Source organism: Macaca nemestrina, chromosome 4, assembly GCF_043159975.1.
Source record: "Macaca nemestrina isolate mMacNem1 chromosome 4, mMacNem.hap1, whole genome shotgun sequence".
In the NCBI taxonomy this organism is placed as follows: Eukaryota; Metazoa; Chordata; class Mammalia; order Primates; family Cercopithecidae; genus Macaca; species Macaca nemestrina.
Window position 1 is genome coordinate 45,224,439 of NC_092128.1, and position 22,744 is coordinate 45,247,182.

Here is a 22,744-nt window from a genome sequence, read left to right on the forward strand (position 1 = left end):
TTTAAATTATATTCAAGATATTTCCACAGCATCATAACATTTTACAAACTTATTATGTTAAAACATATAAGATATCTTTATTTGAATAAATGTACTTTCTAACAATAAAAAGTGACTCCAACTACAAAAAGTGACTCCAACTAATGCTGTATTTAGCTTGGTTTGTCATAATTTACATAGGCATTTTGCAAGGGAGAATACAACTGCCACATCAAGAAACATACTAAGTTTACTTTAACTTTTACTACCACATATTGAAATGTAAATTAATAACTACTTAAAATGATTAAGTGTTCTTGTTGGAAAACATGACTGAAAAAGAGAAACAACAATAGAGCTCTTTAAGCAAATAAAGACTATAAAATGTACCTATCAATAGTTTTTCAATTACATTTTTCTTAAATTTTCATTACCTATGCTATCAACAGTATTTTACCTCTAGTTGTATTTCCTCATCCTCTATTAACATTTTCTAAAAAAAGAGAACTTCACTCTGAGGAAGACCATAATAGATAATTAGCCATGCATATCTCAGCAGCCCCATACCTGACTGCATTAGGTCTTTTTGCACTTCTCATTTTTTAGGTCACACAGTAACTGTAAGTAATGTAATGAAACCACAGCCTTGCCTGTATTTTCTCATACAGCCAAGCCCTGACTCATAAATATTTCACTGCTTGTTGTCTTAATTCTAAAAGAGATTAGGCTGTATTTTTAAATAAGTGCTTTATTTAAAAATACTTCTCTTCTGAAAGCCATGCTGCCCATAATTTTGGTAAAGCAACAAGTGCACCATCATAAAAAGGACTTTCGTTCAGCACAATGGCAACCACCTAGACCTATGAACCAAAAATCTTAAACACTCAGAAATACAGAAATCATGTAATTCTGAACTAAATTACTTCACAAAGAAATTCAGTATTATAGTATAGAAGAATGTCTTCTGAGCCTTAAAATGGTAAGAATAGAGTTCACATAAGAGAATTTAATCAAAGAAAATTCACAACGAATTCAAAGGGGGAGATTGAAGGAATGGCTATTATGGGTTAGTTGGAAGTCAAAAATCACAAATTCCTTATTTAAGATGTTGAAAAATGGTAATAAAAAAGACAACAATCCCAAAGGGAAAAAAAGAAATGATTTTGTTCAATTCCCAAGTCTTTCATATATAAAAGGAAACAAATGTTACCTCTAAATCAAATCGCCTGTCAAAAAGAGATACATATACTGAAGAAAAAAGTTAAACAATCCATTAGCTAGTATTGTGGATTTGCCCATAGCAAGGAAGAAAGAATATAAAGGAAAGAACTTTCCAATCCTCATTTTTAGTCTTTTCGTTCATCTCCCCCATTTCCCCCAGCTGAAATTGTGTAATCTACAAGGTTTACTTCAAAAATAAGAACAGGAACATTCCCCTACACAGACTAGGCAAGGTTGGTTTATCTTAAAAAAGTAAAAATAAATACCAGAATACATTTTCTAAAACCTAAAGAGCCACTGTAAATAAATATAGTAGGAGATCCTTTTTACCCAAAGACACAGAAGCAAACCTCATTATCTGGCTGCTTGAGAGCCCTGGTGTAATCAGCTTTCCAATGTCCCATTCCAGCCAGATACTTCACTCATCTAATTGTACCCTGGGCCTATGGGCTACCCATGTCCTGACTTAACAAAGAACACATAAAAACCTCTGGATTGTGACAAAGCTTTGTCTCTTACTTAATGTTGCCAATGCTGTTTCTGAAGCTTCATGACTCTATTACCTGTCTGGAGACATTTCTGACATTTTTGTTCAGCCATGACCTCTGGTAAAATTATGTACTTGTTATTTGTGGTTCACTATGTATATCTCTGAAGATTCAGCTGGTCATTGTACTTTATTATCCAAATTTATATTGTAATACTAATGATACCAAAGTCAAGCATTGAACAACTTATTTACTTACTGATAATTTCTTCTCTCTGAGACCTACTACTTTAGAATTAATTGCATTGAAAAGGGAAGAACTATTTCAAGGAAGAGCTTGTGAAAGAATTTTTGGAAGTCCATGTTAATGTTAAGCCCATAATTCCAACCACGTGGATGAAATGTGGCATGGATTTCAGAGACAGAGATTTAAAAGATATGTCTATATTTATATGATAACCATTGGTGTGTGTGTGTGTGTGTGTGTGTGTGTGTGTGTGTGTGTAGCAGAACACAGTCCATGGGTTAGAGCTAGCCCACTGCCTGATATTGAATGAATAGTGAGGTAAGAATGGGATTTTTTTTTTGTATGTTTAAATGGTTGAATAGAAATCAAGAGAAGAATATTTCATTAAATATGAAAATTATATGAAATTTAAGTGTCCATAAATAAACATTTCTGGAACACAGGCACAGTCATTCATTTAGGTATTGTCCATAACCGCTTTTATAGTGTCATGGCAGTGAGAAAGTGTTGCAATAGAGACCAATGGTCCAAAAAGCCTATATCATTTACTATAGAGACCTTTACAGAAAAAATTTTGTGAACCCCTGTCATATATGATGGCTCAGCATAAAATTCTAAAATCAGTAAGGGTTTGGGACATCTCATCTATTGAAATTATAAATTACTAAAGTAAAATAATGACCCTTCAAACTCAGAAAACAGTACCAAAGAAAAAATTAGAAAATATCCAAAGAAACCAAGAGTTATACAAGGATTCTTCAACCTTAGAAGTGACATCCATGGCAAGAAATAGTATAAAAACATGGTTCAAAGATTTAATAAATGCTCAAAATGAGATGCAATAGACAAAAAAAATTAAGGACACTTCAAGATCTTATTTAGGTATAGAAAAATTATTAACTAAGGGATGATCTACTGTTTGGTGACCATGATTATCACGAGATAACTGAGATGAAACAGAACTTGAATCCTGCATGTTTTTTGCCTTCTAGACACACACACATGCAAAATGTTGAAGCTGAAATGGAAAATCAAATAAGATTAATAAGAAAAATCAGAAATTAAAGCTCAACAATTAAAAGGACAATGAGTCACTTTAAGTAAGTCCAGGTATACACAACCAATAGATTACAGCTTCAAGGCTTGTAAATATTATCACAGAACCACAGTTGATAACCTTGGAAGAGTTACAAACAAGAGGAAAACAGACATAATACATAAGGAGGGCAAATGTTCTCATTTTTTTAAGGTAAAAGGATTCTAGAAAATGAAGATCAGTGAACATGACACTATTCCCCAACAAAATTCTAGAGCAGGTTATTAAACAGATGGTTTGTGAGCACTTAAAAATTTTCTAAAAACCTGCCATAGACTTGTTAAAAATAATCCATGCCAAACCTTGTTTCCTTTTCTGACACTGTTACTAGATAAGTAGATTAGAGAAATGTCTTAGCTGCACAATATCTGGACCAAGAAGAGTATGGAGAAAGACTGTCATGGCCAACTTGGAGTAAATCAACTTACTATTTGTGTAATTTCGGACAAATTTCTTAATGACTGGAGTGAGAGGCAAATTTCCATGGGTCTCTCCTGTTTCTGCATGTCTCGTTAGCAGAAGCACTGGCAGTTTTTGTTCTGGACTATCTTTTGCCTAGGAAACAGCCTTGGAATACCCTCTGAAAGAGTAAATTTGCTTATAGTCCATCATAGAAGACTGGGCCTCCTAAACATGGGGTTCCTCATTTGTGACACAACTTGTTGAAGGTGAAACATCAACCCGAGACTCTACAGAGCTCCTGTGGGACCTGGGGACAAGGGCACAAAAACAAACATGAAACTCATGCTGCTTGCTATACTATTAGTAATAAAGTCCTGTCTCTGACTCAGGAGTCTTGTTTCCTGAGCATCAACAAAACATGGGCCGGTTAATTTGCTTGTTTGCAAATAGAGTAAATCTCAGACCTTTCACAGTTGACAATCTGTGACTCAGTCTTGCCATTCATAAAATGGGGGTAACAACATTTGTATAAAGAGATTATGAGGATTAAATGAATTTATACACATAAAGTGCTTAGAAAAGTGCCTAAACTAACTGCTCAATAAATGTTAGCCATTAAAATTTCAAATATATATCAGTAGCTAAACAATCACATCCAAAGGATTAACACAAGTGAAGGAGTACACCCCCACTAGAAATGAAAAAGGCTCTATTCTTAACCACGTTCTGCTCAATATTCTTAAAATAATTGAGCAAAACTATAAAATGTATTAATCACAATTATGGATGACACAATTGCTAACATAAATAAAAGAATTAGAATTTCTTCAAAATCTTTACATGCTGGATAACTGAACTTATAAAACAAAAATTTAATGGAGATACAATCTTACTTTAAGAACAAATTATTCAGATGGTATATTAATTGCAATTTATTAAAAAATAAGTTTGTTTCATTAACAATGTAACACATCTGTTAGAGAAAAATTGAGATGAAGTTTTAATATTTCTGTATTAGGCCACACTTATAGTATGGTGTTTAGTTCTGGACACAACATTTTAAAGGAAAACTTCAGCAAATATGGATTTTTAGCAAATATGAATATTAATACATAAAGAATAACTGAAGAAACGACTTATTCAGCATAAGAACAAATTTTGAGGAAATGAAAATTTTTCAGATGTCTAAAAAGTTGTCTATGTAAACATCCTGTGTAAATATAAAGCACAGAGCTAAAAATAATGGCTAATTGAGTCCAATTCACTGTAAGGAAGAACTTTGTATCAATTAAATTTTTTCAAATATTAGACATTACAAAAACAAGTTCTTTGCTCATGGCAGGTTTTTTAAAATAAATTTTATTGTGCATTTTTAAAGTATACAACATAATATTATGGAATATACATAGACAGTAGAAAGATTACTATAGTGAAGCAAATTAACATATTATCTCAAGTAGTCATCCATTTTGATTTGCTGGCAGCCCTAGCTAAAATCTTCTCAGTTAAATGAATCCCAATTTTATTACCCAAAACCCTCATGTTGTATATTAGATCTTTAGACTTATTCATCCTACATATCTGTGACTTTGTACCCTCTGACCTACATCTCCCCATTTCCTCCTCAAGCCCCATTCCCACAAACACTACACCATTTTATATCAGAGACTTGAGCATCCTTGGATTCTGGTGTCCAAGGGAGGTCCTGGAACCAATGTTCCACAGAAACCAAGGAAAAACGAAATACACCACAGTTTCTTTATCCATTCATTTGTTGATGAACACTTATTACCATATCTTGGCTCCCGTGAATAATACGGCAATGAGCATATGAGTGCAGGTATCTTCATGGGGTGATGATTTCACTTCCTTTGGGTATATGCCTATAAGAGGGATTGGTGGGTCATACAGTAGTTCTATTTTTAATTTTCTTAGAAACCTCCATATTGTTTTCCATAATGAGAATACCAATCTACATTCACACTAAAGCAGACGAGAGGTGCCTTTTCTATACACGAGCACAACATTTGTTATCTTATGACTTTTTGATAGTAGCCATCCTAACAGATGTGAGATATCTCACAGTGGTTCTGATTTGCATTGCGCTAATGATTTATAATGTTGGGCACCGTTTCATATACCTGTTGGCCATTTCTTTGTCTTCTTTGGATAAATGTCTATTCAGGTCTTTGTTATTTTAAAATCTGATTGTTTCTCTACTGCTGAGTTGTATGAGTGGTTTTTTTCTGGTTTTTTGTTTGTTTGTTTGTTTGTTGAGACAGAGTCATGCTCTGTCGCCCATGGTGGAGTGCAGTGGGCTAATCACAGTTCACTGCAGCCTCAACCTCCTGGGCTTAAGCGATCCTCCTACCCCAGCCTCCTAAGTAGCTGGGATCACAAACACATGCCACCATGCCCAGCTAATTTTTGTAGTTTTTGTAGAGACACGGTTTCACCATGTTGCCCAGGCTGGTCTTGAACTCCTGGGATCAAGCATTCCACCTGCCTCGGCCTCCCAAAGTGCAGGGATTACAGGCATGAACCACTGTGCCCGGCCTAGTTATATGAGTTCTTTTAAAATTTTGGATATTAACCTTTTACCAGAGATAAAATTTGCAAATATTTTTCCCAGTCTGTAGACCGCCATTTCACTTTGTTAACTGATGCCTTTGCTGTGCAACTTTTTAGTTGTCCCATTTATTTATTTTCATTTTTGTAGCCTGAGCTTTTGGTGTGACATCCAAAAAAAATCACTGCCAAGGCCAACAGTCTTTCTCCTATGTTCTCTTCTAGGAGTTTTTATAATTTCTAGTCCTATATGTAGATCTTTTATCCATTTTGAGTTGACTTTTGTATCTGGTGTAAGATAAGGGTCCAATTTCATTCTTCTGCATGCAGAAATCCACTTTTCCCAGCACCATTTATTGAATAGATTATACTTTCCCCATTGTGTCTACTTTGTGTCCTTTTCAAAAATTAAAAAATTTGTTGACCATATGTATTTGGATTTATTTCCAGGCTCTCTATTTTGTTCCACTGGTCTATGTGTCTGATTTTAGGCCAGTACCATACTGTTTTGATTACCACAGCTTTGTAATATAATTGTAAATGAGGAAATGTGATGCCACTACCTATGTTTTTGAAAGTCATCAGCCAGAGATAAGGTAATGAGTATTCTCTCCTTCATGTTCATATGTCTTTACACTGTTCACAACTGTCCCTAAAAAACAAACCCCTGGCCAATTTATCTAGGCTTATTGCCTCCCTGGTTTCTGTTACATTTCAGCTTAGCATTTTCAAACTAACAATTTGTTCTTGGCAGCCTGTCTATATATTTTATTTATCTCTCTTGTTATCCCCACTTTTCACGCTCTATGTCTCATAGGCAATTTGACAAAGACTCCTGGACAAAGATTCCTAGACTTCTATCTCTACCTCTCATCTGACTTGGGAGGAAGATTAGAAAATAATTTCACGATCTCAAAGTTTCCTTTCAACTCTAGGATTCTTCAATAATTTGTTTTGCCATTAACAGAAATTGATCAATGCACAATGATTAAATGAATGAATAAGTGAAAGAACATTATTAAACAGTTAACAATGAGCTTCTTCTATAAGAACTAGCAATCTGACTGGGTCTTATGTCAATCAGTCAATCAGTGGACAAGGAGTGCAAATGACCTGAAAAACAAACACCTGTGGGAACAAAGAAAGCAAGTATGAGAGCAAAAGAGAGGCTGGGTGCAAGTGGGAATGGAAGGTGGAGAACTATGGTGAAGATCTCAAGATTAAATTTTTAGAAATTATTAACCAGTAAAATCTCTCATTTTGTTTATAAGCCAAGCAACAGCTAATAAGCCAAAATGTAACTTAAGGCTATATAAAAACTTACTTGAATGAAAACAAGAGGAAGATTCTAAGCTCTTAAGGAAAAAGCAACTATATACTTGCAAGGGCAAAAATGATATAAACAACAATATAAATGAATCTCAAATGCATTATGCTAAGTGACAGATGCCTGACTCCAAAAGCTACCTACCCTATGACTCTGTTTATATAACAGACTTGAAAAGACGAAACTATAGAGACATAAAACAGATTAGCAGTTACCAGGGACTAGATGGTGGGAGGAAGGGTTGAATAAAATCCCTACGAAGAAATCTGAAGGATTATGCAACTATTCTGTATCTCAGTTGCGGTAGTGATTATACAACTATATGTTTGTCAAAATATAAAGAACTGTACACAAAAAGGGGGTGAATTTTACCATATGGAAACAATCTTTAATTAAAAAATGATGAAAGAGCTTAAAACAATTATAAAGATGATTAATTAAAATATGGCTTGTGTAATTAATAAACCATAATAAAAGTAAATATTTTGAGAGAAAATTATCAGCATCATTTCTACAATATAGTAATCAAAGTATTATTTTAAAATGAAATGTCAAATGTATAAACAACTTGCTTTTTATAATAATTAGCATTTCCACTGTTTCATGAATAGTTAACATGTAAACATAAGACTACTCATCACATTCTATGTTTAAAATAGTCTCCCATAAGAAATGTAATTCTAGGAATAAGAAGATAAACATTAAACTTTTGTATTACTTATATATTCTGTATTGTATTACCATATTCTAGAGTATTGTGCAGCTGCACTTAAACTTTGCTCTTATATCGCCAGAAAATGAGTCGTTTTTAAAATAAAAACAAACCTTATAATAATGATGTTCCTTTAATATAATATGAATAAGTATGTGCATATACTTATTCGTATTTTAGAATTCGGCATTATTTCAGCCCAATGGGAATGAGATGTTTTCAGGACACAATTAGGAAGATATCAAAGAGAAAAGATGTAAAATCTAATACCAATTATAAATAACAAATTGCACTGCCTTTTTACTGTGTGTAGAATATTTTGAACATCAGACATGTAGGATTAGGGATGTCTTGACATTACTGAAAATTACAAGGAAGCAAAGTTAGAAGGGATAAAAGGGCAACTCAAAGGCATACTTTTTTGGAAGTAAAGAAATATTATAAACTGATCAAGACAATAAAGTTTTAAAACCATTTTATTTGGGATAACAAAGTCAGACTGTTGAGTTAATTTCATTTTTAGTTATAAGAGTAAACATTCTCTATAACATTTAATAACGTAAAATGCATTGAAATGTATGAGTATCTGAAAGCTTACATCACTGCTAAAAACTACCATAATTATCATCCCCAGCTTTCCTTGGTTGTGCTGAATCTGCATAGTGAGCTGATAGTGACAAGGAACGTAGCCTTCGCACAATTCAAGAGGTATGTATATGTCGCATGATGTATATGTCACGTGATGGGGACTGGGACAGCAAAGCAGGGAAAAAAACAACATAGATGAAGCTCTAAATATATGTTTTGTCAGACCCAAAGGGAAGAAGAAAGATGTCTCAAGAGATTTAGGTCAAAACTTCTTATGTGGTACACTGTATAAAACCCCTGCACCATACCCATTAAGCCAAACTACAGCAAAGATATGCTGCACTCCTATAGTTGGAGTTGTGTTTCCTTCTAATGTAGCACAAGGCATAGACTGGACAATGTGGTGGCCAATATTCTTTGTGGGTTATAAATATGTATGTCTGTGCATGTGAAGTCCATTAAAAAGGAGAGCTCTAATTTTAAAAAGGCAAAGTTTATCAAAAAGCTTATCCACTCCCCACTTGATTTCTCGATTGGTGCCACCAACAGCTACATATATAAATGAGCACAGGACCAACCCAACATTGTGAATAAATTAGTATTTATGGATGGTAATGATAGAAGCTTCAGAGAAAAGAATGCCAGGTGGTTATTTATGTTTCTTAATCCTAATGTGATCAACTCCACATGCACTCTACCTTCTCTCACTGTCTTACCATTCTGTCTAAATAAGGGGAGGGTCCATTTCTGACTGGGAAGGAGGGGAATGATCTTAAGATACCTATTAGGATAAGACAGCTGGAAAAAAGAAAAAAAAAACCCTTTAAAAATTTAACTCAGCCCTTTGAGCTTCACTAGCAAAGTGACTGTGGTAATTTTTCTTTGTTTAAATAGTTTTTATTTTAGGAAATAGCTTCTCTCATTCTTCAGTGTATGTTCATGGGGTAGCACAAAGAAAACATGTTATATGAATAGCTTTAGATTTGATTCCATGCATTTCTTAAAATGTTTTAATTGGAAGTAATTTGAAAGCTACTGTAGTATCTTTTAGAGAAAATGACTCATCCAATATCACCCAATAGTTATAGACAGGTATAGTACCAGAATGCAAGTCTCTCGGCACTCAACATGGATTACTCTTTGTAGTAAACCATGCTGGCTATTTAACTATGTGGGATAATAACTAGATACTTTTCAGAACTATTCATCTTCATTCTCAGTCTTAATATGCATTATTATTATCATATATGTCCTTTAATGTACAATTTCCTACTTGGAACAAGGAAAGGAGAGTGCAGTGAGATTTGAAATAGCCAGGTCGCAACGTGGAGGACACTGGGCATTTAAGGGGCAGGGGAATGGGAGCGGAAGGTGTGAGTTAATAGTGTTTTGTTTTGTTTTGTTTTACACCAACCTGGACAACATAGCGAGATCCCATCTTTATAAAATTTTAAAAATTCAGTGAGGCTTGATGGTGTGCTTGTGGTCCCAGTTACTGCAGAGGCTGAGGTGGGAGGATCACTTGAGCCCAGGAGGGCAAGGCTACCATGAGCTATGATCCCTCCATTGCACTCCAGCCTGGTCAATAGAGTGAGACTCTGTCTCAAAAGAAAAAAGTAAAAATAATTTTTTAAAAGAGGAAAAGAGGTGTAATTATGTATAAAACCCACATTGTCTAGCTTAAGTTTCCCAAGGGCCACATATCACTAGTGGTATATCAGAATTATTTTCAGTCTGTGGAAGGAAAAAAGGAAAGAGAAAAATGAAAGGAAGAAAGGAAGTAGGGTAAGAGAGACATCCTCCTTCATTATCAACAGAAAAGATTATAGACTCCTTTTCATATTCTCAAGACATTTAGAATAAAATTTCTGAGCAAGTTAGTGCAATTTTAAATATGAAAAAGTATGTGAGAGGGAGATCTGTAGGGCATTATGCTTCTAAGAAAATATTTGTGTATTAGTGTGGTGTTATATGGAGGGCTGTATCACTTATTCATGCCTTCGTATCCAAAAGCAATTTGAGCAAGCTAAAGAGTGGGATTTTAACTTTAAAGACTTGGAGTTTTCATCAAATCATAAATCTTTAATCTGGTCTGTTTAAGGATATATACTGAAAGAAAGAAAGAAAGAAAACAGAATTTGTAAACTTACAGTATGTTTTCCAATGCAAAGAAGTAAAGCTATCTAAATGTGGTTATAAATCCCAGAAGAGATCTTGATTTGACCCATTTCCCTCCATCTTTCCCCACAGAAAATAACAGAAATACTTGGCTTGTCCTTACTGTATTCATAGTGTACCCATTAGAAATATTTACATACACTTAATTCTATTCATATTAAGGTATAATGATGAATTTTATGATCAAATCCATCAGTTTAACTTTTGGTAAATATTATTATATTAGAGCACTGAACTACTAAAAGTTTGTTGTCCAAAATCACAAATATCCACTCACAACTTTCAAAATTTAAGCATAATGTTGTTTCTCAGATCAAGAATTTAAAAAGAGGATACAGAAAGTGGAACTTGAAGTATACTCACCTGAGATGAGAGCCATGACTTTGCCAATAACAAACAGTGTTTCCCAATGTGATATGATATAAAATGGGTGTAGGATAAAAAATAAAAAGTAATTTCAAAGCAAGTTATGCAATGATATAGATGGAAGTAACTTCTTTGGCCTCCTGTGAAACATTCATTCCTTCATTCGACATTTACTTACGGGGCTCTTCCCAAGTGCCAGGCACTATTCTAAGTATTGAGTTAAATCAAGGCCAAACAAAATCCCTGGCTCCATGGAACCTACATGTCATTGGGGGAAAAGATGTTAAATAAACATGTTTTCCAAACGTCAGTTAATGATAGTACTATGAAGAAAAATAAAATATGCTAAAGGTAAATAGAGTGATCCATGAGGATTTGTTACTTTATACTGGGCAGTTAGAGAAGGCTTCTCTAACAAGGCTACGTTTGAGCAGAGACCTCCTGAAGTTAGTGAAGATACAGGAGGATAGATCATTCCAGAGAAAAGCTCTGGAGTAAGAGTCAGCTTATCTTGCTTTTAGGAATATCAAGGAGGTTTGTATGTACACAGCAGGCCAAATAAGAGAAAAAACAACAATACCTTATGTAACATCTCTTTTATTCTGAGAGACATAAGAAGCTTTTGGAAGGCTTATACGAGAGAAACACAGCTATATTTTCAAAAGATCGCTCTGCTGTGTGGAGAATAAACTGTGGTGCCTGGAGGGAGAAGAAGCAGGATCAACTAAGTAGTTATTGCAGCAGTTCAAGTAGGAGATGATGGTGTATCTGACCAGATTGGTAGCAGTGGCTGTACAAACTGTATATATAGAAGAAGATCATTTTTTGTTGCCATTTAGTTAAACTAAAGGTAGATTCCATAAGGAAAAAAATTGAAAACAAAAAGGAAGTGAAGAGTTAGCTACAGGCATACAGACATAGATCAACCAAATCCTGGAACATAAATTTGGGTGAGGTAATAGTGAGGAATGGTTCTTAAAGATGTTGGGGATCTTTTTTAAAAAAAAAATTAGATGATTTTATGACAGTCTACATATGTTAAGATGTTAAGATATTTGGATTAGTGTACTGTAAGTTTTTCCTCACTATCTGCCAGTGAGAAATTTTATAAGTGCTTTCTCCAAAATATGTCTACCACTGATTTTTTCCTACCCCTAAAATACATTTTAAGAAAGTTTTTTTTTTTTTTTTAAGGTTGAGGAAAAGTTGCAAAATGATGGCTATCGTTGGGTGTGTGTACTAAAATGATAAAAAGCTAAAATAATAAAGAAAACTTTCACAGAGAATGCCATCAAATAAACATAAAATTAAATACCAGAAAATTTTTAAGATATTTCTAGCGCAGCATCCTTTCTTTGGGGAATTCAAAGTTAATTTCCTTAACCTGCTAAAAAAAAAAAAACACCTTCAGACATTCTAATGGTATAATCTTTTAGACTTCTGTTAGAAAAATCTTTAAGAGGATACACTAAAAACTTAAATAAATTTTAAACCAACATTAATAACACAACGTATATTTTAAGTCTTTCATGAAGGAAATTAAAGGAAATTGCAGAATATTAATAAACTAAAAAAATGCTGCAATCTCTTAAACCACTGGGAATTCATTTTCTTCACAGCAATGTGCTTTTCAACATTCAAATTATATTCACTCTTGCTAACGAAAATAACTTGCCACAGCAGAAAAAATAATGAAAATATCAGTTCTGTATAACATATTATACTTATCAATATAATGGGAAGGTATGTTCTAGATATAGTTGACAGATAGTAGAAAGAGAGAAGGGTACAACCAACCCAAAAGCTAAATTCAAGCAGTATTTGAGTACAGGTCCAAGAATGTGTATTTCAATAATCAAAAAATGCAAAAGGTTGAACCTAAACCCCATAGATGCTTTACGGGGAAAATGTATTTTTTAAAAAAGTTTAGACAAATTTAGTTAAATTGAGTAAATTTAACCATTCAAATTGTACTTGACAAATTGGAAGAATGAACAAAAATACAAGTCAATTTAGAGAGACTAAACAAAGTTCACAATTACAAAATGAAATAGTAAAAGTGAATCCAGCTGTAAATCATTAAAATATAATGTTGTATTAAAGATGAAATTGAGGTGATGTCAGTGTACTTTTAGAGCACAGATATACTGTTAAGTAACCTAGTAGGCAAATATCTGTATAGATAAATAAAAATTCCTAATCACTCCAATTATAAAATTGAGATTATACTCCTAAAAACAATAAGGCCAATACTTAATACTACATTTGAGGAAACAGCAAATGACCAAGGCAACTGTTTAAAGAAAAACTAGCTTTCATGAATATTACTACTGAAAATATATCACTGTACACCCATAAATTTACTTTATAATTTTAATACTAAAAGTGTTGCAACGTAAGAAATCTAAATCTTCTCTAAAAACTCTCTCCAGCTTCTCAATATTCTACTACTAACCTCTTCCTTAGGTCATACTATTTCTTCACATTTCACCACAGCTAGGCACTTTTTTGTCTTGTTTGTTTCATCTGGGAAGTTTAGGGCAGGGAATGGATAAATACACACAGCAGAGCAAAATGGTATATTAAAAAATACTTGGAAGTAAGCAAGTGGAAGCACTCATTTATTTTACAGGCAATAATATCTTCAAGAAAACAATATTCTATAAGGAAGAGTATCCTACAATATGAGTATTTCTGTTATTCAATAATAATAAATTTTCACATAACCAAAGCTGGGCTAAAAAAAAAAGTGATGGCATTTTTAGACAACCCTTCTAACTATGCTCAGTCAAGATGTTAAAAATGTTACAGGGCCCACTTTGAAGTTCTGAAAATCAAATGAGGAAGCTAAAAGTCTAGAATAACTCCATAAGAAAGCAATGAAAATGACCTAAGACTCATGAAAAAAAAAAATAATGTTCCAAGAACGTAAATTATTTTATTTAATAAAGACTATAGAACTGTTAGGACTTTAGTTCAAGTATACTAAGAGATACATAGCTGGACCTAAGAAAATGTTTATTCCACCTAAGGAAGGAACAAAACTAAATTGCAACATTTAAAATTTGAATTAGGCATAAGATCATTTGCAGACCATGAGCACTGGAACATGTTTTTTTTTTTTAAAGTTTCAAGCACAGGGATTACCTTTACAGAATCTTTAAGAATATAAAGAGGAATCTTTCTGGGTTGGATTTATTAGAACCCTATGAATTAAGAGCTACATAAATAAAGTTGCTTTTGAAGTCAGTGCTAATATTAAAATCTCATTAGGCCTATTTTAAGATATAGGCTTTCTTTTATCAAAAAGTAGCATGAATTTTGGCACCAGTTAGAATAGAACATTTTGGGTCCATTCATTTATGAATAAGACAACTACCATTCATCACAAAGTTCAAGAAAAAATAGCTTGAATGTGCCAATAATTAATATTCAGCAACTGTAATATAATTGATACTATTTCTGAATTAAACTGACTTACAATTTTGTCTATTAGCAATCATGTTGAGAAAACTTCTTAGTGACCTGTGTGCTTAATCTCATTCTTTTCTTACAAGTCAATGGTCTCTTTCCAATTTAATTCAGAGAGGCAGAAAATACATGATGTTCATCATTCTATCAGTATTACAACTAATAACTGATTTAACATGACACAAAAACAAACAAGGGCGATGAGGCAGACCCAGATAGAAATCCAAAAAAGTCACACATAAAATCCCTTTTATGTAATTAAGTTTTATATTCTTCACGTCTTCTGTTAAAATAAAAATGGTAAATAATTTCTCTGACTATATTCACTATACTGTTACATGCTCTACGAATCTCAATCAAACCATGCAGTTATTTTCACATACTTAAATATACTTTTCATAAAGTATAATTCTAATAGCTATGCAAAGAGACTTGTTTTGTGTGTTTGAAATTTTGCTTGTACAAAGGAAATATAACTTGTCATTACAGATTACATGTACATATAATGTTCACCTTTTTTCTACTGTTATGTTGTGCCACATATAACTATTTCCTCCCTATTTTAGGTTTCTAGAAAATCACGAAAGTTTATCTTATTTTTTTTTTAAGCAAAACCACTGCAATATAAGAAATGCTAAGAAATGAAACTCCAAGTACAGCTTATTCAGGCACAACCATTTCATAAATCTCTTCGTATCATAATGTAATTAAAGGCCTATTTCCACCCCAAGTATAAAATTATATAAAAACAATATCCCAAAATATGAGTCAGGCAATTCTGAACATTATAAATAGTTCACAATTAACATACGTCTATGTTTCCTTTGATTGCTGTATTTATTCTAATATACACTGAAGTATATTGGTAAAATTTTAACAACCTAAGTATAAAGTATATATTTAAGTTGAATTAAAAATTATTCCCTTAAAAATCCTCACATTCTTTTTTATACTTAAAAGTGAACTTTTAGATGATCTTTTTAAATTGAGTGTCCTCTCTCACCTACAGGGATGTTTCATCAGGTTTCTAGTCTCCTCTTTCAAACTTAGTAATTTAATCACAATTAAACATTTATTTCACTTAATTTTAGATAACAGTGGAATGGCGTGTATCCTCAGGAAGTATTTAACTGGACAGACGACTGAATATGAGTCTAGTTAGGCAATAAAAATAAAAGGAAAGAAGGAAGGAAAGAAGTTAAGCAGGCAAGAGAAAAGAGGCCTTTAAAAAGCTCTAAAGCTGATATTAAATTGGCCCTAATGATCACAGTGTATATAATTTTGTACCCACTCTTTTAATATAGATACAAATAAATCAAATTTGTAAGTTAAAAAAGCTCTAAAACTGATACGAAATTGTATGACCCTAATGATCACAGTGTGTATAATTTTACACCCACTCTTTTAATATAGATAAAAATAAATCAAAATTGTAAATTAATTGTGTTTAACAACATCAAACAAACACTACATTTAAAAAATCCAGTACACTGGAAATGTACTGATCCATAACTCATAGTGACAGAAAAGATAAACAGGCCCCTTGACAACATAAAACATTTCCCAAGGTATGCCACAATGCAAACTTGAAGACAAAAATAACTGAAAGCTCATCTTTACTTCAGTTTTGACCTCTAACACAGACTTGCTATTAAACATATCCCTCTTGCCTCCGCTGCTGCCTAAACAAACTATTTAAGTTAGGAGAGCCTGCAAAGATGTGCCTTACAGGCAAACTTTTGTTTTCTAAAAGTAAATCTCTCCCAATACTTCCAGTTGGAAAACGTCCACTTCAGTTGCTTGACAACAGGACGTCACTTTCTCCCTTGGGCTTACCTGCTACTACTTAAGTATTCTTCCAAGTAGACTTTGGACATGTTGGGAGGTAGCTCTTTAAGCACTCCTGATCTATGATGACTACATATGCACACACTTTACACACTCCCACAGGTCCTTCGTACCCTTTCCCCCTCCATCCTCCTCTGAGAGCTCACCCAGGCCACCTAGCGCACCTTGCATGGCCAAAGCCTGCCCACCAGGGAGCGAAGAGTACTTCAGGAATAATCCTCAAGATCAAGAAACTTACTGGATTTTAACATGTAATGGGAAAAAAAAAAAAAAAAAAAGGTGTGTGTGTGGCGGGGGGAAGGGGGTGGTAGATGGGAGAACATGAGCCTTACAGATAGCAGCTGTCCATTAAGTGGTTTAAATCTGTTGGTTAAAAAGCTGAATAAACAAATACACAGATGGGTCTAGGTCTTTGGGGATTCCGGATTCTGCACAGCCTCCCAAGCGATGGCCAGGTCGACTTCTCTTGACTCATCCCTATGCAAAACGCGCACTGGCTCCACTTTCCAATCCCCAGACTTGCACCCGTCCTTCCCCTCACGTTCTTCCTAATCAAAGCGTCACCCCACGCGCCAGGTGCCTTAAGAGACTTACCTAAGAGATTCCAGAGTCTGAGAATAGTGAGGATAACTTTTCCTCCCTGCTCTAGAGAGGCCCCAACACCCACAGCAAGTGAGGGTCCGCACTGAGGTCGGGTGTCAGGGCGTGTTGCGGCCTCGCTGGTGGGCAGAGGCGCGCGAAAAACGCGCTGGCGGCGCGCGCGGCCACCCAGTGGGTCCCGCCCGCGCCGCCGCCGCCGCCGCCGCACGTGCGCCGCCGCGAGCGCGAAGGGCGTTCGGTCCCGCGCTGTGCCCGCCTGCCCGCCAGGGCCACTGTGGACTTCCAGGTAACAGCCAAGTGAGAAACCCTCCCTATCTCCGAAAGGTGTCTGCGCTCCTCCCACGTCCCCTCCCCGAAGTGCCGCGAGGTGCGATTTCACCCCAAACCCACCCACAAACAGCCAGGAGACCTCTCCAAAGCAAAATAAAAGTAAAACCAGGCCAGACCCCGGGGGAAGCGGGTCGTGCTAACGCGTGGACAGGGAAAGGAGCGCGATCAGGGGCAGCAGTTATCCCCATGCATGGTTATCCCGAAGCGTCAGAAGGGCCCAGGAGTTTCTTGACTCCAGAAACAGGAGCGTCCCCTTTCCGTCTCTCTCCTTCCCGGAGAAGTACTTCTGAGATAAACGCTGAAGTGCCCAACTTAGACGCGAGAAGCGTGCACTTGCCCAACTGAGTAAATAAAGGTCAGCATTGGGATCAATAAAGTGTGAGCTTCTAACCGCCAGATGTTTTTACTGTTGTTTCTCCTCCCGAGGTTGGGTGGGGGAGGGTGCGGGGAAGAAGGGGAAAAGACAACAAACAATTAAAAAGAAGAAAGTAAACAAACACACATCTGGTGTTTCGACACACATTCTCCTCCAGCCGCGGTCTCTCCGGACGAAGCAACATTTTGCATATTCCAAACTAAAAATCATCCGTGAGCCAACAGCAAGTCTCCCCTCTCCACCCCCTTTTCCCCTATCACAAAGCAAAATTAAAAAGAACAACAAGTGGTGATGCTGGGTCCGGAATGCGACCCCAACGCCGAGCCCAAATTTGACACATGTCACACTCGCCCCGGCAAGCAGGGCGCTGCCTTTGGGGCGAAACTTTGTCGCCACCACGGGAGGAGCGCGGAGCAGAGTAAAGTCGCAGCCCGGCCCGGCGTGGAGGTGGCTGGGACAGGGTGGGGTGCGGGGGTGCAGCGCGCCAGAGTGAGGGCCAAGAAACTTACCGCGACCGGGGACGCCGTGGGCAGCGTCCCAGGAGGTGGCACCGCGGCGGCAAGGCAGAAGCCCCCAAACAACACACCCACGCGCGAGTCCGGGCAGCTGCTGCCGCGAGTGGGGGGCGCGCCCGGGGAGGGGGGGCGAGGAAACCGCAGGCGGCGGACGCGGCCGCCGCATAAATAACCGGGGCGGGCTACGGGTCGCGCGGGGCTAGAGCTGGGGCGAAGCGGCGGCCGCGGAGCTGCACGCGCCGGTGTGTCTCGCGCTTTCTCGGAGGCTCGCGCTGTCTCGCGCAGCCGCTCCCCCCACCCGGATCTGTGTGTGTGTGTGTGTGTGTGTGTCTGTGTGTCTATGTGTGTGAGTGTGCGCTGGCAGGCGCGCGCACCCGGCCGCGCGCGCGTGTTGTTGGCAATGCGAACTGTACACACACTGCGCACGGGGCTGCCTCTCTTCGGAGGGGCCGGGTGGGGGACAGGATGCCGCAGAGGATTCTGAAGTACTGCCGGGCCACTTGTTTGTTTTGTTTTACTTTGCGTTGTTACTGTCGTTGATACAAAAAAGAGGTTTGGAACCAGCTGGTTAGGATGCCTTTCTCCCCCCGTCCACTTATCTCCCCCCGTTCCCTAACTTCTTTAAGGAGGGGGAAACGCGGAGCAGAATATTGTTCGGATTTGCAGCGGAGCGTCCTGGCTGACGTCAGGTCCACCTGCTATGTAAACAACCCGCTGGAGAACTTGTTTGTGCTGTGCCAGCTCTTCCCCCACCCCCACTCTCTCCCCACCTCCTGCTCCGCCTTCTCCCGCTCGCCCCAGACGGCGAGTCAGGGAAGGGGGTGGGGAGGGAGGCGAGAACAAAACCGTATGCTGTATTGGCAAAACCGAGTTGTGTCTGCTGCTTCTTGGCAGTCCCCAAAGTACGTCCTCTCAGCAGACGGAGCTGCTGGCAAATGAAACAGGGGATTCCACTTGAAGTGCAGAAAGCCTCGAAGGGATCCAAAGCCCTCGGTGGCAGGGAGTTAAAGTACATGATAGTCGGAAAGGGAGACCCGAGCGTGCGTTAAAGCGCTGATTGGCCTTTCTTTTCATGGTGTGCGCCTCTGCGGCCTGGGGCGGAGAGAGGCCGAGTGTCTTTCTCTTCTTTGTTGCCCTGGTTCCTGTCTCACTTGGGCCAAGGAGTTCTCGGGCTTCCTCGTGGTCGCGCAGCCCAGGTCACCGGGGCGCAGCTTGGAAGGAAGGGGCCGCCGAAGTGGGACTTAGAGAGTCCGAGGTTTTCGGGAAGGGTCCTATCAGTGGCTGAGGGACTGAGGGAGCAAAAGTAACCGGAAAGGAAAGAAGAAACGGCCAGAGCCTGCTCCGCGTGCACTTCAAAGCCGAGGCGCCCGCGAGGGGATGCGCGGGCCCAGCCTCCAGCCCTGGGTCCCGGCTCCTATTCGCCGGGTGTGACGCGGCTGGCCGGCCCGCGCGGGACCCAGGGTGGGTGACAGGGGAAAGGCCGAGGGAGGACAGGGCGGGCCCCGGAGGGGACGCGCGACCGGAATCGGGGCGAGGGGCTTCCTCCGGAGCCCCAGCCCAGCCCAGAGAGGGGCCGGCGCTCCCTCCCCGCCGTCTTCCGCCGGTCCCTCCCCTGCCCGGGGGCCGCGCGACCCTTCGCCGACCGCCTTCTCCGCGCGCCGCAGCCTGAGCCCGCTGCTTTGCTCGCAAGTCAGTCGCAAAGCGTGGCGTTCCGAGAGGCGCTGAAACTTTCCTCCAAATAGCTGCGGCCAATAGGCCGTGGTGAACAGAGCCTGGCCCCCGGCTGCTTCCCGGCCCTCCTCCCTGGGGAAAGAACGGCTAACTTGAACCCCTCCGGTGGCAGAAGAGGGAGCGGTGGTGGTTGGGGAGACGGGCGAACCTCACGAACTTGTGCCTTTGAATCTTTCCTTTCCTCAAAGAGCAGCGCGCCCTTTCTCTAAAGGGCAGACGCGAGCTCACACACACACTTGGCACCAACCCTTTCCTTCAGAACCCGCGGCTCTCCTAGGGAGGAAGCAGCCCTGGCACCCAAGTCGGTAAACACACCGTCAGGGTTTTTTTAGTGGAACCAATTAAGTCAATAAGCCATGGGGCTGGCCCTAGGAAGACGGCCCCTGCCAGGAGGGAGAGGAACGAGGTAGAGTTGGGCTTTGAATTGCGGTTCTTTCCTTGAGCTTTTCAACTCCGGCAGTCCTCAAGTGCTGTGCCTACAGACTGTGTTCTCACTCTTTTTTAAATCGTCTTTTTCTGAAATGCAAGCTGAACAGTGGACAAATAATCCGAATCTTTTAAAAGTGGGAGCAGAGAGAGGAGGAGGAGCAGTCATTATCATTAGAAAACGCCAGCCCCAAATGGCCCTACCTCGCCCTTTTGAAAGGTGGGGATAATTTTATGTTAAGTAATCTGCGTTTATGCTTCACTAGGAAACCTCAATAAAAACGGATTCTGAATTAACTTGAAACTATTTTGGAAGAGAGAAGAGTAAACGACGTGGAAATCCTTGGAAAGCTGGGGATGTATCTTTCCAGGGGGGTTGTAAATGAAGGGAACAGAACAATCAAAACGTGGACAGCTTCTCACTTCTCTTTCTTCTTCCTTCCCCGCGTACATCGATCCCACTGACTTCCCTTTCTCTCCAGGTGTACCGAGTAAGTGAGCGGGAAAGATTTATTGTAAAAGAGCTTGGGCCACTTGGAAGATCAAGTTCCCAACGAGGAGAAGGAGGGTTCGGGTCTCTACACTTGGACAGGAACGAGTTTAGTGAGCCTTTCACTTTTCTGTACACAAAGAAACGTTTTGGTGAAATTCGCAGCCTCTAACTTTCCTTTCTGGCGAGTACAGATGACCAAGAGGTGCGAAACGACATCTCAGTCGGAGGTGCATATATTTATAGAGTGGGCGCGTACCTTTCCGGGGCCTCATTCTCAGTGAGACTGAGCCCGCAGCTCCCCAGTGCCGCCGCTCAACTTCGCCCCCACTATCTCCTCCTCGCCTGCTGCCATGCCCCGGGCCACCAACCCATCCCGCGGGAAAGCTGTTCAGGGAGTTGGGAAAACAGGTCCTGACAGGAGCCGCTGCCCTCGGTGGACCCCTCGGCTGCAGCCAATGGGCTGGGCCCGGGTTCGAGAGGTGAAAGTTCAGGCCCGGGGCTCGCAGCTCGCTTCGCCTCTTCGGCCGCCTCCTTTTCAGCCCCTGCCTCTGGCTACACTGCAGACACGGCCCGGCTACCAGGGGCCGCCACGGTGGCACGTAGTTTGTTGATGGGTGGTCATAAAATATATTTATTTGCAATTCCTTGAACTCGTCCACCACTCCCGCCCCAGCATGGCCCCGAACACTGCAGGCTTTGTTCGCCTCGGCTGCTGCTGGAACTGGCTGGGGTTTAGCGCTCTGTGCTAGCAGACTCCAAAAAAAGTTGAAGTATAATAATAGGAAAACCGGGTTTCCGCAGCCGAGGAAAACGCTGAAAGGGCAAACAGCGATCGAATAGTTTTCTTTTGCACAAGTCACTGGTCAGCCCACTGGATCAAGGCAGCCTTTAAACGAAACGCTGCATATTGGAAAGAGAAGGAAAGCCAAATTCTGTCCCTGTAGTCGCCGCGCAGGGTCATAGCCACTGTTCAGGTCTCCTTTGCAGCACGTGGATCTGCAAAAGTCATTTAAAGAGGTTCCAGAAGAAAGTTCAGTGGGACAACTGGGTGAATGAAGAGTTTCACCAACTGGACATCAAAGCTTCCTCACGAAAGTTTATTTGATTTCAAGTTTATTTTACGACGAAACCACAAATCAACAAAATCTGAGACACTGCTCTAGTACGGTGCTAGTACAAGATAAATTCGTTTGAAATGGTCTCTGTCAGCGCATCTTGCGCGAAATAAAACACCACAAATGAGACTAAGTATAGCCAAGATGTAGGAAAGCGACGTACGCGAATGACAAATTAGAAATGTTAGTTTACTGCTTCTCCCAGTGAACCTCTTTGATTTTCAGTTATTTTTTAATAAAAATATAATTTTTCACACACTTAAGTCTGTTTTTTTCCAAAACTTTCAAACAATAACTACATTTTTCTCTTTCAGAGCCGTTTTATCTGTGTAATTGTGACTTGTACTTAAATTTCAACTGACTTGGAGAAATCGCTGGGAGAGAGGAAAGAGGATGTTTTTAAATTATTATTTTTTCCTGTTATAAATAGCATCTTCAAAATTGTTACTCACTTAAAATAGCTTGTAACTAAAGTTTTAAATGCAAGGTAAAATATTTTTCCTTTCACACAGAAAAAAGTCACGTATCAGTTTCCTATGTTTTCACATCCACTACAGTTTTCTGAAGATGAGCAAATAAGCAGATTCTTTTTAGACGACTTTTCCCCATTCTCCTCCCTGACATATTTAGGGAAAAGAGAAAATTCTAATTTCACCGAAGTCAAATCA

At 39.0% G+C, this 22,744-nt stretch overlaps 1 protein-coding gene across 12 annotated transcripts in view; it reads right to left on the reverse strand.

The window, feature by feature from the left end:
* LOC105475796 (forkhead box P2) overlaps window positions 1-18,611 on the reverse strand; it is a 600,968-nt gene extending 582,357 nt beyond the window's left edge. For 3 of the 12 annotated variants that reach the window (XM_071094601.1, XM_071094595.1, XM_071094597.1), the window contains exon 1: window positions 18,306-18,611. The gene's annotated coding sequence lies outside the window, so the exon portion shown is untranslated. Of the gene's footprint in view, window positions 1-17,084; window positions 17,231-18,305 lie in introns of those variants that run through there. The other 9 variants (XM_071094605.1, XM_071094604.1, XM_011731314.2 and 6 more) reach the window with 5 other exon arrangements.
* Window positions 18,612-22,744: the final 4,133 nt, after the last annotated feature.